Raw genomic sequence first — 19,348 nt, 5'->3', positions numbered from 1 at the left:
TTTATTGTGCCTGCCTTCGTTGTAATATATCCGTCGAATCTGCAATGTGTCTCTGGATCCAGTCGAACCTGAAGTAATATAGCCGCATTCAGTTAGATAGCGAGGACTACGACCGAACGGCTACAGGAGGTTTAACGAGAAGCTAGTTCATATTTCCTAGTCTCGACGCGGGAATTGGCGCTTCGGCAGGCAGTGGTGTAACGCTGGTGCAGTGCGGCAACGCAGGTGTGAGTCCCGGTGAGGGGACGGGTACCCTACCCAGTGCTTTAAATGTCTACTAAGTGAAGAAATCCAACTGAGCACGGATGAACGGCGGAGAAATTGGTAGCCCGTCGCATTCATCAGTACACAAGAAGTAGCTCTTGATTTCAAAAATGTTGATGACCACTGCAATACATCAAGGGGCACAGAATACCAATGGTTGCTGACCCAGTGGTTCTCAACTTTTTTGACCTCGCGGCCTCCTATGAAAGGGAAAAATAGTTCCCGGCACCCTAGCACTGAGTGGCGAGATAGCGTAATAATACGTTACACTGCTGCATTACCAACGGATCTGAGTACGACTCGAAAATCCCTGCCCGAGTGTTGGAGTTTTATCTCGGCTCCTACGCGTCATCCGGTCTGCATAAGTCGTCTTATACAAACAGTGTGGAACGAAAGTGGTCTTGCTATAAATTGGATTCTCATGAATCATAATAACCAACATCTGGATTACACTGAATTCAAGATTTGACAAGATGATGATCAAAAGAAGAAAAATAGTAATCTAATTACTATTCTAATCTAATCTAATCTGAAATTCTCCAGCCGTACGTCGATGGGTTTACAGCAAAGGCCCAGAGATAGACCCAATCAAGGAAGAGAATGAGAAGACCGAGGAAGCCGAAAACAAGAGAGAACAACAAAATCGAATACCATAACATTGGGCATTAGGCTGAGATGATGCCAGATTGAGAGACCGCACTTGGTCGTTTCGACTTTCTCCTATCTGTTCATCAGATCACATTGTATATTGCGTCTTCAGCGGATAAAAATTATAGAATCGCCGACTATGCCATACTCAGAGTTTCGATTCCTTAGTTTTTGGTGTACGTCGACCTGACTCATCGCATTCTATCGCATCGCGCCATATTTTAGTGACCCCGACGTGATCTTGGGAACGAAAAGCAGCGGACGGTAGTAGGTTAATGCAGCAACCCCGACCAGGATCAACGATGAACACATGGACTGCGATAAACACATTGATCCTGAAAAACGATGTTTTGGAAACGCGCACCATCTCATCATAAAATCTTTGATGGACCTGTCACTTATTGGCTATGGTACCGAACACAGTTGGCCTATACTTGGAAACGATCAAGGCAACCACAGAAGATCGATCATTACGCTACTAACTTTAAATGGTGCACACATTGCCTACATAGGCGGTAGTTCAAGTGCGGTAGCGACCAAAATTTATACCCTTCGCAACCAATCCTGTAAGAATCACAGACGTAACCGATGCCGTTGCCAGCTACAAATAGGTGGTTGGTGTGATTCCTTGCTTGAAACGCTAAATATGACAAAATTGAAAATGGTTGGCACTCCAGTTGGTACTATTTTACAAATTTTGATATTTTGGCACGCTGCATACGAAAGGTTGCCGCCCCCTGCAATATACTATGCATGTCTGATCTGACTCTTAATCGCTAATAGTTGTATCACGCGGAAGGCTCGTAAATATGGGTCGGAAAGATTCAGTAACAAATGTATGGGATGCGCTTAAAATTACCACGACAGTAGATGTCGAACACAATGAAATTAAAAAAAGTACAACAGCAACGATTTCCAACGCCATCGGGTTTTGAAGATTGCAATATTTTGCCGTTGCGACATCTGCGTATTCAATAAAAACGCGCTGCGTTGAACTCAGCGAGCTTTGTACTGACTGAACAGCATCATCAAATCATCCGTTACAATGCATCTATGTGTTTCGCTGCGGCTTTTTGCAAGACACGATAAATAAGTTGATTGTATAGCCGTTGTTGCCTTTCCTGTCGAAACGCAATGGGTTTACTAACCAACAACAGCCCTGAACTATCTTGGTGATCTTGCTCGCAAAGGTGATAATTAGAGAAACCGTTAACTTTACCAGGTTCAAACGATACAGCAGTAGGCTATATATTAGCAATGTATGGAGACGAAAGTGAATGAAACAAGCGACATCAGCAGAACCTACGCCTCATGACAACTCCTTCCGTTGTCATGTGATCCACAAAGGCTGTGTGAATAGATTCAGTGAACACATGAAGAGTATTATGTGCGAATATCATTTCCATTTTTGTCTCCGAGTCAGTCCGAAGACTTCTACAAAAATGTGATATGAAACTTTAAGACATTTGAACATTTAGAAATTCTTCGCGACCCACCTGGAATAGCTTCGCGACCCACTGGTTGGGAAGCACAGTTCCTCGATTTATACCGCGGTATAGGTTTGAGTTGGGTTTTGGTTTGTGTGCGTCATGGGTGTATTCCCATTCGTATATCAGGGGAGTACACGGGCGAAGTACAGTACACACTATTTCCACCATAAGTGTAGTCATCCTGTCCTGGCAGCTAGATAGATCAACGACCATACAGCCATACTAATATCCATCAATACTTCCCTGTCTCAGGGCTGTTTGCTGATACAGCAACTACTCGTACTCGCCAACTCGGTGCAATGCGCATCGCATCCAATCTGTGGTAAATATAGCTCACGGTTATTCTTATTCCTCTGTTATCGCGAAACCAAGTCAAAACTCTACTCCCTCTCTTGTTAATTCAGCCAGATAAAAGCACTCCCGGTATGCACAAAGAGCTGAGTAGTGGGCATGGCCGCCTGCACAAATGGAACCAGTGTTGCCAACTCCGGACGGAAGAAAATCGCTAAAACTGGTGTCAAAATCGCTAGATGTCGCTAAATATTGAGAAAAAAGCGCTAAAAAATATCGCTAAATCTATTTCAATTGCCAAAGCTGTTAAATTGAACCACAATATCAATACATTCTTCTCAGCTATATTTTACTCGTATGGAGCTATATTTTACTCGTCTGGGGCCAAAGTCACTTATCATATTTCTAGTTCATAATACGCAATAGTCATCTCTAAGCGGGAACAAAACGTGCAGTCATCTCTAAGCGGGAACAAAACGTGCAATGCATTTCGATAAAGCAGATCGCTTTGCGCAATGATCGCTCTGCGTGACCACTGACCAGGTTTGCAGGCATAATAACCGCTCACTATATAAGCGTGCCTTGCTCGATGCGTCCGTGAATACGTGATGCGATGTACCGTGGAGATGAGTACTTGAACTTTGTCGTATACCACTGAACTGCATCAGCACAATTACCGGGATCTCATAAACTTGACTCGAAAACAAAGTCGCAGACATTACATAAGTGATTGTATATTAGAATTTGAGAAGTTGCTATAACATAATGAAAAGTAATATCGTCACGAGTTACATCTCTCGCACGAAACTAAACTTGCTGGGAACACTACACTAGTACAATTTATACAGACTGGTCGCAGACAGGAAGATTTATTACCATTTGTCGAATTTAGCATTGTGGTGTCACAATGGCATCATATGTTCGGTTCGTGCTCACAGCGAATTGCTTATAAAATTACGTTTACACGCGCCTTGACCGTTTAGGGGTTTTCACGTTCGCTATTCCCTAATAGCTAATCAACTTGGTATCTACAGGTGGCTTGAATCTTTTGAATTTCTAATCACTTACGACACATCGCTGCATTCGCCCTAAATAATTGCCAATGCATCATGCAACATGCAGGCGGACAACGAAGTAGGATTGTTAGATTCTCCACGAATCAGCAGTACGGGAACACGCGACGAACGTGTCCGTAGGAATCCGTCATAGATCCACATATTGACGTAAAATGCGCATACAGGAAGCGATTATCAAGTCAAGCATCGTTAATCATAGTCATAATCGGTGGTGCTATTATTGTCATCGAATCGAACACATGATATGCATTGTACAATGTTCTAATTCCTAAAGGGGCACTGCGCTCTAAATATAATGTGGTCTCAAATGTTGAAAGTGCGAAAAATATTAGCGGCTGCCATTTTTCTCACAAATACACCCTATTCGAACTCGAAAGATTTAGGCAATCGTGAGTTTATTCACATTACGGCCATGAATAAAGCGTCTGAAGCCGCAGCTCATTTTGAGCCACGCTATAAATCAATACGGCAACGGCCTGTACAAATCTTCCATACGACAGTCACCGTAAATCTTGGTAATTTCGCCCAGACCACTTCGCTCCAATTCTCTTTTCATCGTTAACTCTGGCTTCTCTTCATCATTCGAACAAACCTAAAGTGGACGAGACGAGATAGGGAAGGATTCCCACGAACCTCCAGCACAAGAAACCTGCACCACACCCTCGCAGGAAGAAAATCGCCAGACCGAGACCAATCAAGCTGACAATCAATACCGCGTCAAACAGCCAAGCATTACCTTAAAAGGTAATGAGCAGAACACGGAACGGTCGTCGCTCAACATGTCGAAACCAGATCCGAACACCAAGAACGCAAATAAAAGGAGTCGAGAAAGCGCCGAATCCGACGAAATTATATTACCCTCCAGAAAGGCCGTGAGCCTGTCGATTGCTGAACCAATGACATCGAGCTGCTGCTTAAGCTGCAAGAAGCCAATAACCTTGCCTGATGATCGAAACATCTACGATTGCCTGTACTGCGGCATGGAACACGTAGTGATACGCTCCTGTTGCGATAGAGAAATTAAATTTGTGATAACTGCAAAACAATTTTACGAGAGCAATAAGATCAAATGCCCGATGTGCAGCAGAGAAGGGATCATTGCGAAATGCTGCTACAACATTTTAAAGAAAACGGAAATGAAAGGAAAAGGCGACTGTCCGGGTTGCAGCACGCAAGAAAGCAGAAGTCGAGATTTCTTTTCCTAACAAGAACAATGGATCGACTGACAGTGATAACGCTTAACGTAAACGGCCTAAATAACAGCACGAAGAGATCCCTGATATTTGATTATCTCAAGAAATCAAATGCAGATGTATGTTTTATGCAAGAAACCCACACCACCCTAGAAACAGAATTGATTTGGGAAAAAGAGTGGAGTGGCAGATCCTTTTGGAACTCGTACGATGAAAATTCTGCAGGCACTGCAATACTGCTGAGCCCGAGAAGGCCTGATATAAGAATAATCGGAACACATAAAGACCCAGAAGGCAGAATAATCAACATTGATACAATAATAGGAAACGTCAAGTTACAACTGACAAACATATATGCGCATACTGATAGCGCAAAGAAAAGACCACATTTCTATAGGATGGCCAGAAGCACGTTCAAATCATCAAATAAGATCATAGCCGGAGACTTCAACTCTGTTGAAGAACCAGAGATTGACAGGATCAACACGGTTCCGTTGAAAGACAAAAAAGACACGGAGGCCTTAAAAGAAAGCCTGAAAATAACGGGAGTGAAGGATGCCTTCAGAAGTCTGTACCGAACCAAAAAAGAATTTACATATAAGTACAGTGGTGGGCAATCACGACTCGACCGAATATACGTGTCCGAATCCATCACCTTGAAATCGTGCGAGCATAGATCATGCCCATACTCCGACCACGATGCAGTCCTCCTGAAAACAGTAATACAAGAACGCGAAATCGGAGAAAAGATTTGGAAAAACAACACCATGATATATCAAGAAGACCACTTCCAAAATGAGCTGGCATCAAGATGGGAGAAATGGCAAACCTTACACCCTATCTTATGTCAAACGAAATTAGAGTGGTGGATAGCGATAAAAGACAAAATCAAAACGATTGCGATAAAACAAGCGAATCGATTGAGAAAAGAGAAAGGCATCAAGCTCGAAACCGAGCTGGAGAATCTGAATAAAATAAGGAAAGAGATTGACCAAGGAAAACCCCTTCTGGATGAATACCGCCGCGCAAAAAAAAAAATTTGGAATCTGGAAGCTGAAAGCCTTCAAAAGCTTCAACTCCAAGCCAAAATTGAAAGCGAAAACTGCCTTGACAAAATACCGTCATTACTATTTGAGAAAATAAGGGAAAGAAGAGAGCCCGCATACATAAACGAGCTTGCGGACACAGACGGCAAGAAGACGACCGATCATGCCAAGAAACGAGTGATAGCAGCCAAGTTCTACCGAGATCTGTTCAAAAACAGACCGATCGATAAGAAATGCTCCGAGGACTTTCTCGCCCATGTCAATGCAACTCTATCCGACGAACAGGTCAGTGAACTAGACTCTGAAATTACCTTAGCAGAGGTCCAAATGGCGGTTTTCAGTCAACATAAGTGCCGTACGCCCGGACCAGACGGGCTTAGTGCGGAATTTTACCAATGGAATTGGGACACAATCAAATATGATTTGGTAAAAATTTTCAACGAACTGTATGGGGGAAATGAGATCAATCAGAAAATCCTTGAAGGCGTTGTAAAAGTAATCCATAAAACGGGAGACAAATCCAATCTAAAAAATTATCGGCCAATCACGTTGCTGAACGTGGATTATAAGATCCTAAGTAAGATAATAACTCTTCGAATCCAGAAATTTCTTCCAAAAATTTCTCATGAACATCAATACGTCAATCGGCCCAACAAAATAGAGGATTTGAACCTTCTACTCAGAGAGATTTCCGAAAACATGAAAGAACGAAAGAAAGGGACAATTGTATCTGTTGACTTCAAGAAAGCCTACGATTCAATTTCGCACGAATTCATGCTGAGTGTCTTAAAGAAAATAGGTTTTGGAACCAAAGCCCTAACGTACATTGGAAATGTGTACAAAAATAGCTCGGCACGAATATCCGTCAATGGTCGAATCGGCGACACGATCGAAATAGGAAGAGGAATAAAACAAGGTGATCCTATTTCAATGATTTTATTTACCCTGACCACGGAACCTCTTCTCCAGGTACTGAATAAGAAAACCGCTGGATATAAATTGTCAGGAATGAGGAAAGAAATCCTAACACCAGCCTACGCCGATGACATCACCTTGACGACTTCGCGCAGAGCAGACGCCGAATACTGCATCGGAATCATCAAGAAATTCACGCGAGCAAGTAACCTGGAGATGAACGAGGAAAAAACGAAAGGGATACCATTTGGACCAGATGACAGCACACCAGGGTCTAACTTAAGGTGGGTTGACAACATAAAAATAATGGGGATTTCGATAACCAAAGGCAAAAACAAAAAACAATGGAGATCACTCTACGATGATGCCGCTGAAATATGTCGAAAAACCAAAGACCTGAAGATGAGGATCGACGAAAAGGTAATTGTGATTCGAACAAAAATACTCCCGAAATTTGTCTACCTAGGTATTATTGAACCGATGCCGCTCGAGATAAGAAGCAAGCTAAAAAAACTAATCATGAAGACGCTTTTCGACAACTACGCCAGAGTTGAATATGAAACGATCGTCAAAGACAAGATCGCAGGCGGACTTGACCTCTTAGACATCCCAACGAAGCTCGACCTTCAGTTCATAAAACCGGCGATCAAGTTCTTAAAAACATCAGAGAGCGACAGCAACGACTGGACAAAAAGGGTAGAACAACAGATTGCAATAACCTTTTCAAAGTTCTTAAATTACAGATTGAACAACGCGAGACCGCACGCCTTCGATCCACTTCAACATTGGAAATCTATGCTGCAAGTTATAGAAAACTACCAGATAACGAAAGAAGAGATACAAAAAGAAAGCCTAAGAGCAATTTACAAGAAGGTAATTGCTCGAAAAAGAAGCCGAGATCCAGCGCCCGTATGGGTGAACTGGAAAAATGTATTCAACAACACGCTTAGACCCGCTGAACGAAACTTTAATTGGGAAGTTGGGCATAACACCCTATATACAAAAGACAGAATGTACGAAAGACTTGGCACGCACAGTTCGGAATGTGAATTCTGTAACACAGGTATCGAAAACATCAGACACCTCTTTGTCAGATGTCAAGTCACCAAAGCAATTATAACCCGACTACTACAAGCCTGGGATAAAGCGGCAAACGAATCTTCAACGCAGCCTTCAGAGAAGCTCATCGTAGGGCTTAATCTGCCTGACAGCCCCAAAGAAAATGCACTGCTTCAAATAATTACAATTTTCAAGCAAGCAGTATGGAGAATGCGAAACAGACGCGTGTACGAGGGAGTTCAGCCGAGTGTCCTCTGGCTGGAAAAGTCCATCACCTTACGAATACAAAACAAAATCAACCAACAGAAAGATATACTTGGACCGATCACCACTGCGACAATGGCGCAAATAAGACGAACCTTTCTAGAATCAACCTGAACGATTATGCTCCGTAATTTTCATCAAAATTTTAATTTACAATTAATATTGTGATCAAATGCTTTTGTAACACTATGTTTCATGATGATGTTAGTTCGCAAAAAGTTTAAGAAACGTCTCTCTATTTCCAATTATACGAAATATGCCTTTCCAAAGATTGAAACAACATCGAAGGGATTATAATAGGCCTGCTTGCATTTAATGAAGACATTCTTTCAAGTTTGTGCTGTAAGTAATGTTTCCTTACGTTCAATAGTATGATGAAATATGTGTTGCATCATTTAGTCTTTATGATGATGTTAAATCTTACATCGTGTAAGAAACGCCTCTTTTTGATTTCAAATAAACGAAAGATGCCTTTTACTAAAGTTTTCCGTGGAGAGGAGCGCTCAATGAGTCAATAGAATTTTTCTCGCCTAGGCGTGCCTGGGCTCATACACAATAGACATCAATAGACATCCACAATAGAGTGAGGTTGGGAGTCGAATTTAAGGCTCTGGTCTGCACGTCCAAGGGCCTCAACGAATCTATGCAAATATATATGAGACATTCCTGGAGGTACAGAACTTCAATATCAAATTGAGTACTGTATTCAATATTTTAGGAATCAACAATGCGATTTGATATCATCATCTCCTACATTTGTTGTACGACGACTTTGTATCCCATGGACGGGCAACATACGGCCCGCGACGTGATTTTGAGCGGCCCACAGGACAGTTTCCGCCCGGTCTTACATTATATCGTGGCCCTCGGCCCCAGTCTGCCGCAATCCTCCACTACTTACTACGTCAAATTTCAGTGACTGAAGGTTATTCTTTAACGTGCCCATGTGTATATTGTGCGAGAGTGGATCTTACGCGTATGCTCGTCAACACGGGAAGGCTTGCATTACCGGCATTTACGCATGAACTCAAGACTCGTGAATTTATATCTCGGTAAATTTGAAAAGAAAAATCCAAACCCTCGTTCGTATACATTTTACTAGAGTCGCGCAACATACGTTCTACGAAGGGATTTAGAGCGGTCCACCCGGACAGTTTTCGGTCTTACGTGATAATATGGTCACAGTCTGCCGCAATTCTCCAATACTCAATTGCTTACCACGTCAAATTATAGTGACTGAAGGTTGTTATTTCTTCTTTTTTTTCTGACGCAAATAATGGTGATTGTCAATTTGACTTCAGTTCTTTGTTTTATTTGTGTCCTATATTCCGACAGAGTGCAAAGTACTTGTTGACAACTTTGATTGAACGCATATGTCTCATTGACTGCAACAGCTGTTGAAGTACATTATGTTAATAATTTCATTGGATACTGCTTTGGTCTTTATGCTTCAAACTTAAAATTTACATTGAATACGATTATTCCTAGGTGGATAAATACGCGTTTAATATATCGATTTAGGAATCCAGCCCGCCAAGTACTTCATTTCCCCTATCCGGCCCGCCGACTTCAGAATTTGCCCGCCTATCTGTATCCTAGCTTATATCCTATCTGTAAACGAATTACGTGTTGAAGCTTCCATGCTTACTTCCAGTCCTGTTGCTTTACGCTCGGTACACATATAATGCGACTATTATATATATTTGAAGTTACATGTAAGACAAATATCTAACCCATTGCAACTTTTGGAATCGTTGTAGACCAGACTTGGGCATGTTAAAACCAACTATGGCGCTGTGCCCGACACTGATCATCCCGCGAAAACGTACTTGGAATTTATTGAATAAAATCTACTTTTGAATGTCTATGCGTCGACTTAACCACGGCATGAGCTATATAAACTTGGCCGGAATTATGTTTGCTTTAAACACGTGTTTAATTCAGTTAGGCTTAATTTATATTTTCAAAGCACCACAAAATTATGATAAAATGCAATGTATTTTGACTTGAATGTGGACAGGACATGCTAGCAGTGCTTTTCAATCTTTTTGAGCTCCATTCGCTCTTTTTTGTAAGATAAATTTTATTCGCACAAACTAATCAAAAATTGTTGTACAAAACGAAGATGAAGATACTTAACAACATTTTGTTCAGATGTGCAACAAATTGGCTACTATGTAACTTAAGCTATCAAGTGTCTCATTCAAAAGGCAACTTTTTTCGCTCGTTTTGATTTCAACTATTTCACTAAAACCCTTCTCGGCCAAACAATGTTGTTGGGTTTTGTACAAGAACGTCTACTAATGCTTGCAGGCCTGGTCTTAAAATCTGTTTTGCACTCCTATCCAAAATACAGCGTATTTTTCGCGAGTGAAAAATGCTTCCTGGCAGAAATCGTTTTTGAGAGCTGACACAAAGGTCCCGGAGGCTCCAGTTTGTCGAAAGGGTGAAAAACTCACATGTTTGTGTTGAGGCTTTAGCCTTACGTTTTGGAGCATAAGGTGCAAAACGATCAATGAAAGTAGGCAGATTAAAGCTCGCTATACCTTAGGATACGTTGCTCCAACTTCTGTCTCGCGAGTATATGAGAAGAGCAAATAAACTCACGAGAGAGAGAGAGAGAGATATGATATTCTTTCTCGCCTGCACCATCGAGATGCTTTGGCGACGGAGTTGCGATACGGCCCCATGAGGTCATCTAGTCTGCGCCCCCGTTTTTTTTTCTCCTCCATGCTATCCGTGTACGATACTGTGTTTGTTTGTTTTTGTGGTATTCATGGTGTTTGTCGACTACTATGGTCATTTACACCAGGCCGACATTCTTAATTTTTATTCCGAAACTGTCGCCTGATAGCACAGCCCACTTCTAGGCTTTTTGTAGGACAACGCTTACACGAATGTGTTCTGCTCTTTATAGCTCAATATAACTTGAGAACTCATAACAGTTTAATAACGGCAAAGCAGATTTTAGACTACCACAAAAATCTGAATTTGAGTTTTTATGACATCTCGCGACCCGAGCCTCATCCATGAAAAGTAATTCATTTTTGATATTACAGTTATATGCTACGATTTTACGGACATGTATGACATACAGAACGCGAACACCACAATTCTACCCAACAATGCTATAAAAGCCATGTCTGACGCACGCGATTTCAAATTATGGTGCATAAAATTCCTCTGCGTGTCGCTACTGTCTACTCAGATTGCAAGAACGGGACTATTCCGTGCCGAAAACGGAGTATATCCATATCGAGAGGTTTCGCCAACCAGCATCGGCCATTTTTAGACCAAGGTTTTGTCACCGCTTATGTTTTTGGCACAGTATTTTATCAGTGGTTTGTTGGCCAAAACTTTACGTCTTTATGTGCCCCGACGGTAGTATAGTAGATCGCTCGTGATGTGGCAGGGGTTCTTATGGCGGGGTGGTGAGCGGCTGGGAAAACGGGGGTGGTGAGCGGCTCTTATTTCTTATGGCGGGGGTGGTGAGCGGCTCTTATTTCTTATGGCGGGGGTCGTGAGCGGCTGGAAAACCGGGGGTGGTGAGCGGCACTTATTTCTTATGGCGGGGGTGGTGAGCGGCTATTGCGTCTTATGGCGGGGGTGGCAAGCGGCTCTTATATCTTATGGCGGGGGTCGCAAGCGGCTGGGAAACCCGGGGTGGCAAGCGGTTCTTTTGTCTTATGGCGGGGGTGACAAGCGGCTATTGTGTCTTGTGGTCGCACGGTAACCCTTTTCAGCATAGGGATCGGTCGCAAGCGGCTCTTATGTCTTATGGCGGAGGTGGCATACGGCTATTGCGTCTTATGGTGGGGGTGGCAAGCGGCTCTTATGTCTTGTGGTGGTACGGTAAACCTTTTCAGTATAGTAATCGGCCGCATGCTAACGTTGTGGGTATAGGCTGCGGCGGCGACTCGTATGGAAAACTCGTGGTCGTGATTCGCCTTTTTTGCTATAGGTGGTGGCGGTGATTCGCCTGTCGTGTATTCTTACGGGCTCTGTGATGAGTCGCCATGTGTTCTTATGGGTGCGGTCGTGATTCGCACTTTCAGGCATCTCTCGCGTGGTGTTGAATATGTACGAGTCACCAACAATAACCGCACAAACGGAAAGGTGGCTTGTAAGAGGATTTACGCAGCGCGTGCGACCTATATTTCGAATGACCTGCGCGCTGAATTGTTTCCCATGCAGCTGTGTGCTACTATCGATTATTACACTATTCCATTCAGCACGAAATAGTTTGCTAAATCTAGGAATCACTTCCAAGGTAATATTTTGGTAATTAGTTTACCGCAGAGCCGGCGTAGACGGCGGTTCGAATATCAACAATAACCGCGTTCGCATACTAACACTCTAAAAAGGTGTGAAATATCTGTAAAAATCCTACGACCACTCACAAGATAACACATCAGAATAGGCATCTCTCGTGGTTTGGTGTTACAAAGGTAGGAATTATAAGTAATATTTTGGACGACAATGATATATCGTTATTCTTATGGACGCGGCGACATGATAACGTTACAGGTATAGGCTGTGGTGGTGATTCGCCATGTGTTCTTATGGGTGCGCTCGCACGTCGTACTTTCAAGTATAGGTATCTCTCGCATGTCGTATTGGAAACTCGTGTTGGCTCGCTCACGTGGTGAAATTTTAGTAAGCAGTTTGTCACAGAACTTGATTTCGCTGGTAAGATTTAACAAGTAACGAATAACAGACCGCCAGTGTCGGTAACTTGAATAGCGACAAATTGTCACTTATTTCCGCTCTAACCCTAATCCTCTGTGAAGTGAACGCTTATTCAAAAGGGTGTGATATAATTTTAAAATCCAACGACCACTCACCGGATAATGCTTCAGACATAGCAATCCCTCATGCCCGCTCACAAGGTAATATTTCGGTAATTAGTTTGTCCCAGAACCATCGCAGACGGTGATTCGAAAACCAACAATTTGTCACTTGCCCGCGATTGCTATATGTTTCACGCCTCTCGAATAGTAGCTGACTTTAGTTGCGTGATAAGATCCATGAAAATATTCAATCAATGTGTTAGTTTGTCAACTTGAAATGTAACTCACTACACAAATCAAGTTGAATCGTATTTGAATGTATTGATTCGACCCAACTCAAATCCTTTGACAAATCCTATTAACGCGATCTGTTGAATCGAACGTAACCTGAATATTACTGACGCCAACATTCACCCGCATCGGATCATTCACACATTCCACGCAGCTGTTTTAACACTTATAGAATCAATACCAACTATCTCTAACCCGATAATATTCAATCATTTTGGTAATTTGCCAACTTTAAATCCATTCGCGGGATGTACTAAAGGTAAATCCAAATAATCCAGAATGAAATATTTGGACTTTGACATAGTCTGAATTGGAATATATTGACAAACATGACTACCAACTTTGATCCAGTCACATTTCAAGATCATACTTTGAAACAATCCTTGAAACTTACAACTCTATTCACGACTGAGTTTTCCGTTTATCAGTTTCAGTAAATACACCTTGTCAAGTCAACCCGTTTGTAACTTACCCAACCAAAACAAAAAGTATCCTTATGAAAAGTAGACAAGACTACGCAAGTAATCACTACAACCAACAAACATATCAAGTTCGGTTTTATGCATATACCACCAACTCGTCTTATTGGAATGTCAGCAACTCTTTACGGTCATAGTTACAACCACATTATCTAATTTACCCGACCAACTCGTCATGATCATTCCTGAAATCAACACAAACATGACCACTGACTTGAGTTAACCACAAAACAGCATCAAGTTTTAAATCCGCTTGCAGCTGACGGATTATTCGAATGCATCGATGGAGAATATTATTGAACTCGTCGGTATTGTTACTTCAACAAATTACACCGACTGCGAAAGTTAATATCGAATGGTAAGACTTGATCACATATTTATTGATCACAGACATGACAACATTACCGAGATTTTATAAACTAGTCGTATTACTCTACACATCTACCAATATCAAAATGCGAGTCATCCAATTTTTCTACTAAAGTAACATTTCACTTTCGGATTCGGATTCGGTATAGTCATACAAATTGTATTAAATCCAACATCAAAACAAAAGGACTTTTTTAGTTCATTGAAATCAAATCATTCGTCTTCGACTTGTGCTTTTTTAGATTACCCGCGACAATTCGTTTCGAGTGAGTTGTAACCGAAGTCAAGATATCTTTGTGTCCACAGATATGGAAGATGAATATAGCTAACACAATCACGAATCGACGTTTCAGAGTATTTCACGGATGTAATAAACTTGTTAGTGTCGCCTATCTAAAAGTACGCACGCGTTCGATTTCCATACCGACTGTTGCGATGTTTAGGATTCACTTACAATAACCACGGGTGAGGATTTAACATCAATGTCGTTACTATCGGAATTCGCAACAGAGAATTGAAACATTACACAGGGCGAAAATATCTCTTTGATATCAAAGCACTACACCAAGTACACGATTAATACTCAACTCCGCTCACACTTTTCTATAATACGTGCTAAATGTAAAATATCACGAGGTCGCACTCTAAGACTTTGATCATTACAAAAGTAAATTGGAATATGTTTGCTAGATGCATTCAAATCAGTTAGAAATGTCTGGTGCACAACAATCGTAATATCAAGGAAGTACTTGCTACACTATAATTCACTAAACGTGTTTTGTATTGTTGTTCATTTGTAGTATTGATTGTTTTTGAACCCTCAAATAATAATTCCCGACATGAAACTAAGCCGCCGAAAGTCGTTACCATCACAAAGAAACAATTTACACGATGTTTGCCAAATGTATCCTATAGTTAGGTGTACTGGAATTATTTGTAAAACACACTCTGGTAAAGAAATCGAAAAGATATCCTACACCTAAATCTGATAAAACCATTTTGCACTTTGTGTTCGTCAGTAGTATCCATTTGAATTTTTCCATTTCCTCTCGGCAAAGTAGATGTAATCATAGTCGCTAAAGAACTTACTTGGATGTGTTTGAATTCTAGACATAGTTCTAATTTACTCGACGCAAGACCCAAGAACAACCGTGCACACATATCCAAAATATCGCACACTCCGCTATTCCTAAAGTACAAACACCCGATACAAAATATTATTTGTTGTGTTGTTGCGGCATCATCTTCACAATATCACCCTCAATACAAATGATGTTTATGTGTAACATGCTATTGATTTGAATCACACCCACCTGACGGAGGAGGATTTACTCAATCTTCACAAAATGGATATTGACCAACATCACATCATCGGATTGTATATGTTTTGCTGGATATGAGTTATGTTAGTTTAACAGTAAACAAATTTCACCCTCTTGGATTATGAACTCAATGCGTTAGCAGTCATTCAATATTTTGTTTGTGTCAACTAGTTACTTTGTATGTTACTCCACAACTCTTACAAAAGTACGAAGGATATTAACATCACACTAAGTAATTAACTTTACTCGATATTCTCGCATTACGAAACTAAAGAATGGTTGGTTAGACTCTACAAACTGTTTCGATATCACAAGACCTTTAGTGTCGGAATGGGTGTTCATGTATCTTAATAATCAAATAGTTCAACACAGAACTAGTACTAACAGAAACATCAGAGAGTTGTTTACACAAAAGTTTGTATGTGTACAGTATGCGAATACCATGTGTAAGTCCAGCACAATTGCGGTATCCATCCTAGTTTAGTTAACACAAATTTATTACAACGGGGGCACGTAAACTTTCGTGAAAGAAAAGCATACTCACTCCCAGAGGGTTATGTCAATGCCATAGCAGTACCCCAACAACAAAGTACATATGTTTTCTAGTCACGGTCCTTACATCTTTCACATAGATCAATCTACTTTGCTAACGAAAAGTGCTGAGTCATCACATGATCGCCCTCAAACAAAACAGCTAGTAGATATTATCATTCAAAAAATTCCTAACCCTTTACACACCAGTGACAAATCATACAACGAATATGTTTTGTGGGTCGAATTGTTGTTCAGTGTCAAGTCTACCTGTTGAAACTTACATTAAAACAACACAGTCACAATTCAATTAAAACCACGAATCTATTTTCATTTCGTCACATACAGAAAAATAAATTTTCTTTCCCCAACACATACTTGTAACCAATCGCTTTCATTAAACACACAACTTCATAAAAGTATTTACTTTCTACAACATAGAATTCAAACACATCCAAGTAAGTTCTTTAGCGACTATGATTACATCTACTTTGCCGAGAGGAAATGGAAAAATTCAAATGGATACTACTGACGAACACAAAGTGCAAAATGGTTTTATCAGATTTAGGTGTAGGATATCTTTTCGATTTCTTTACCAGAGTGTGTTTTACAAATAATTCCAGTACACCTAACTATAGGATACATTTGGCAAACATCGTGTAAATTGTTTCTTTGTGATGGTAACGACTTTCGGCGGCTTAGTTTCATGTCGGGAATTATTATTTGAGGGTTCAAAAACAATCAATACTACAAATGAACAACAATACAAAACACGTTTAGTGAATTATAGAGTAGCAAGTACTTCCTTGATATTACGATTGTTGTGCACCAGACATTTCTAACTGATTTGAATGCATCTAGCAAACATATTCCAATTTACTTTTGTAATGATCAAAGTCTTAGAGTGCGACCTCGTGATATTTTACATTTAGCACGTATTATAGAAAAGTGTGAGCGGAGTTGAGTATTAATCGTGTACTTGGTGTAGTGCTTTGATATCAAAGAGATATTTTCGCCCTGTGTAATGTTTCAATTCTCTGTTGCGAATTCCGATAGTAACGACATTGATGTTAAATCCTCAGCCGTGGTTATTGTAAGTGAATCCTAAACATCGCAACAGTCGGTAAGGAAATCGAACGCGTGCGTACTTTTAGATAGGCGACACTAACAAGTTTATTACATCCGTGAAATACTCTGAAACGTCGATTCGTGATTGTGTTAGCTATATTCATCTTCCATATCTGTGGACACAAAGATATCTTGACTTCGGTTACAACTCACTCGAAACGAATTGTCGCGGGTAATCTAAAAAAGCACAAGTCGAAGACGAATGATTTGATTTCAATAAACTAAAAAAGTCCTTTTGTTTTGATGTTGGATTTAATACAATTTGTATGACTATACCGAATCCGAATCCGAAAGTGAAATGTTACTTTAGTAGAAAAATTGGATGACTCGCATTTTGATATTGGTAGATGTGTAGAGTAATACGACTAGTTTATAAAATCTCGGTAATGTTGTCATGTCTGTGATCAATAAATATGTGATCAAGTCTTACCATTCGATATTAACTTTCGCAGTCGGTGTAATTTGTTGAAGTAACAATACCGACGAGTTCAATAATATTCTCCATCGATGCATTCGAATAATCCGTCAGCTGCAAGCGGATTTAAAACTTGATGCTGTTTTGTGGTTAACTCAAGTCAGTGGTCATGTTTGTGTTGATTTCAGGAATGATCATGACGAGTTGGTCGGGTAAATTAGATAATGTGGTTGTAACTATGACCGTAAAGAGTTGCTGACATTCCAATAAGACGAGTTGGTGGTATATGCATAAAACCGAACTTGATATGTTTGTTGGTTGTAGTGATTACTTGCGTAGTCTTGTCTACTTTTCATAAGGATACTTTTTGTTTTGGTTGGGTAAGTTACAAACGGGTTGACTTGACAAGGTGTATTTACTGAAACTGATAAACGGAAAACTCAGTCGTGAATAGAGTTGTAAGTTTCAAGGATTGTTTCAAAGTATGATCTTGAAATGTGACTGGATCAAAGTTGGTAGTCATGTTTGTCAATATATTCCAATTCAGACTATGTCAAAGTCCAAATATTTCATTCTGGATTATTTGGATTTACCTTTAGTACATCCCGCGAATGGATTTAAAGTTGGCAAATTACCAAAATGATTGAATATTATCGGGTTAGAGATAGTTGGTATTGATTCTATAAGTGTTAAAACAGCTGCGTGGAATGTGTGAATGATCCGATGCGGGTGAATGTTGGCGTCAGTAATATTCAGGTTACGTTCGATTCAACAGATCGCGTTAATAGGATTTGTCAAAGGATTTGAGTTGGGTCGAATCAATACATTCAAATACGATTCAACTTGATTTGTGTAGTGAGTTACATTTCAAGTTGACAAACTAACACATTGATTGAATATTTTCATGGATCTTATCACGCAACTAAAGTCAGCTAGTATTCGAGAGGCGTGAAACATATAGCAATCGCGGGCAAGTGACAAATTGTTGGTTTTCGAATCACCGTCTGCGATGGTTCTGGGACAAACTAATTACCGAAATATTACCTTGTGAGCGGGCATGAGGGATTGCTATGTCTGAAGCATTATCCGGTGAGTGGTCGTTGGATTTTAAAATTATATCACACCCTTTTGAATAAGCGTTCACTTCACAGAGGATTAGGGTTAGAGCGGAAATAAGTGACAATTTGTCGCTATTCAAGTTACCGACACTGGCGGTCTGTTATTCGTTACTTGTTAAATCTTACCAGCGAAATCAAGTTCTGTGACAAACTGCTTACTAAAATTTCACCACGTGAGCGAGCGAACACGAGTTTCCAATACGACATGCGAGAGATACCTATACTTGAAAGTACGACGTGCGAGCGCACCCATAAGAACACATGGCGAATCACCACCACAGCCTATACCTGTAACGTTATCATGTCGCCGCGTCCATAAGAATAACGATATATCATTGTCGTCCAAAATATTACTTATAATTCCTACCTTTGTAACACCAAACCACGAGAGATGCCTATTCTGATGTGTTATCTTGTGAGTGGTCGTAGGATTTTTACAGATATTTCACACCTTTTTAGAGTGTTAGTATGCGAACGCGGTTATTGTTGATATTCGAACCGCCGTCTACGCCGGCTCTGCGGTAAACTAATTACCAAAATATTACCTTGGAAGTGATTCCTAGATTTAGCAAACTATTTCGTGCTGAATGGAATAGTGTAATAATCGATAGTAGCACACAGCTGCATGGGAAACAATTCAGCGCGCAGGTCATTCGAAA

General features: G+C 40.6%; 1 protein-coding gene across 1 annotated transcript in view; it reads right to left on the bottom strand.

Moving 5' to 3' along the window:
- LOC145458884 (beta-1,3-galactosyltransferase 1-like) overlaps positions 1 to 19,348 on the bottom strand; it is a 214,785-nt gene that overhangs the window by 29,976 nt on the left and 165,461 nt on the right. The gene's annotated exons all lie outside the window — the stretch shown is intronic.

This window comes from Botryllus schlosseri, chromosome 16 (assembly GCF_051294905.1).
Source record: "Botryllus schlosseri isolate E-star chromosome 16, Bs_hap1, whole genome shotgun sequence".
Taxonomy (NCBI): domain Eukaryota; kingdom Metazoa; phylum Chordata; class Ascidiacea; order Stolidobranchia; family Styelidae; genus Botryllus; species Botryllus schlosseri.
The sequence above is the reverse complement of the archived record's forward strand: the minus strand, read 5'-3'. Positions and strand labels throughout refer to the sequence as shown.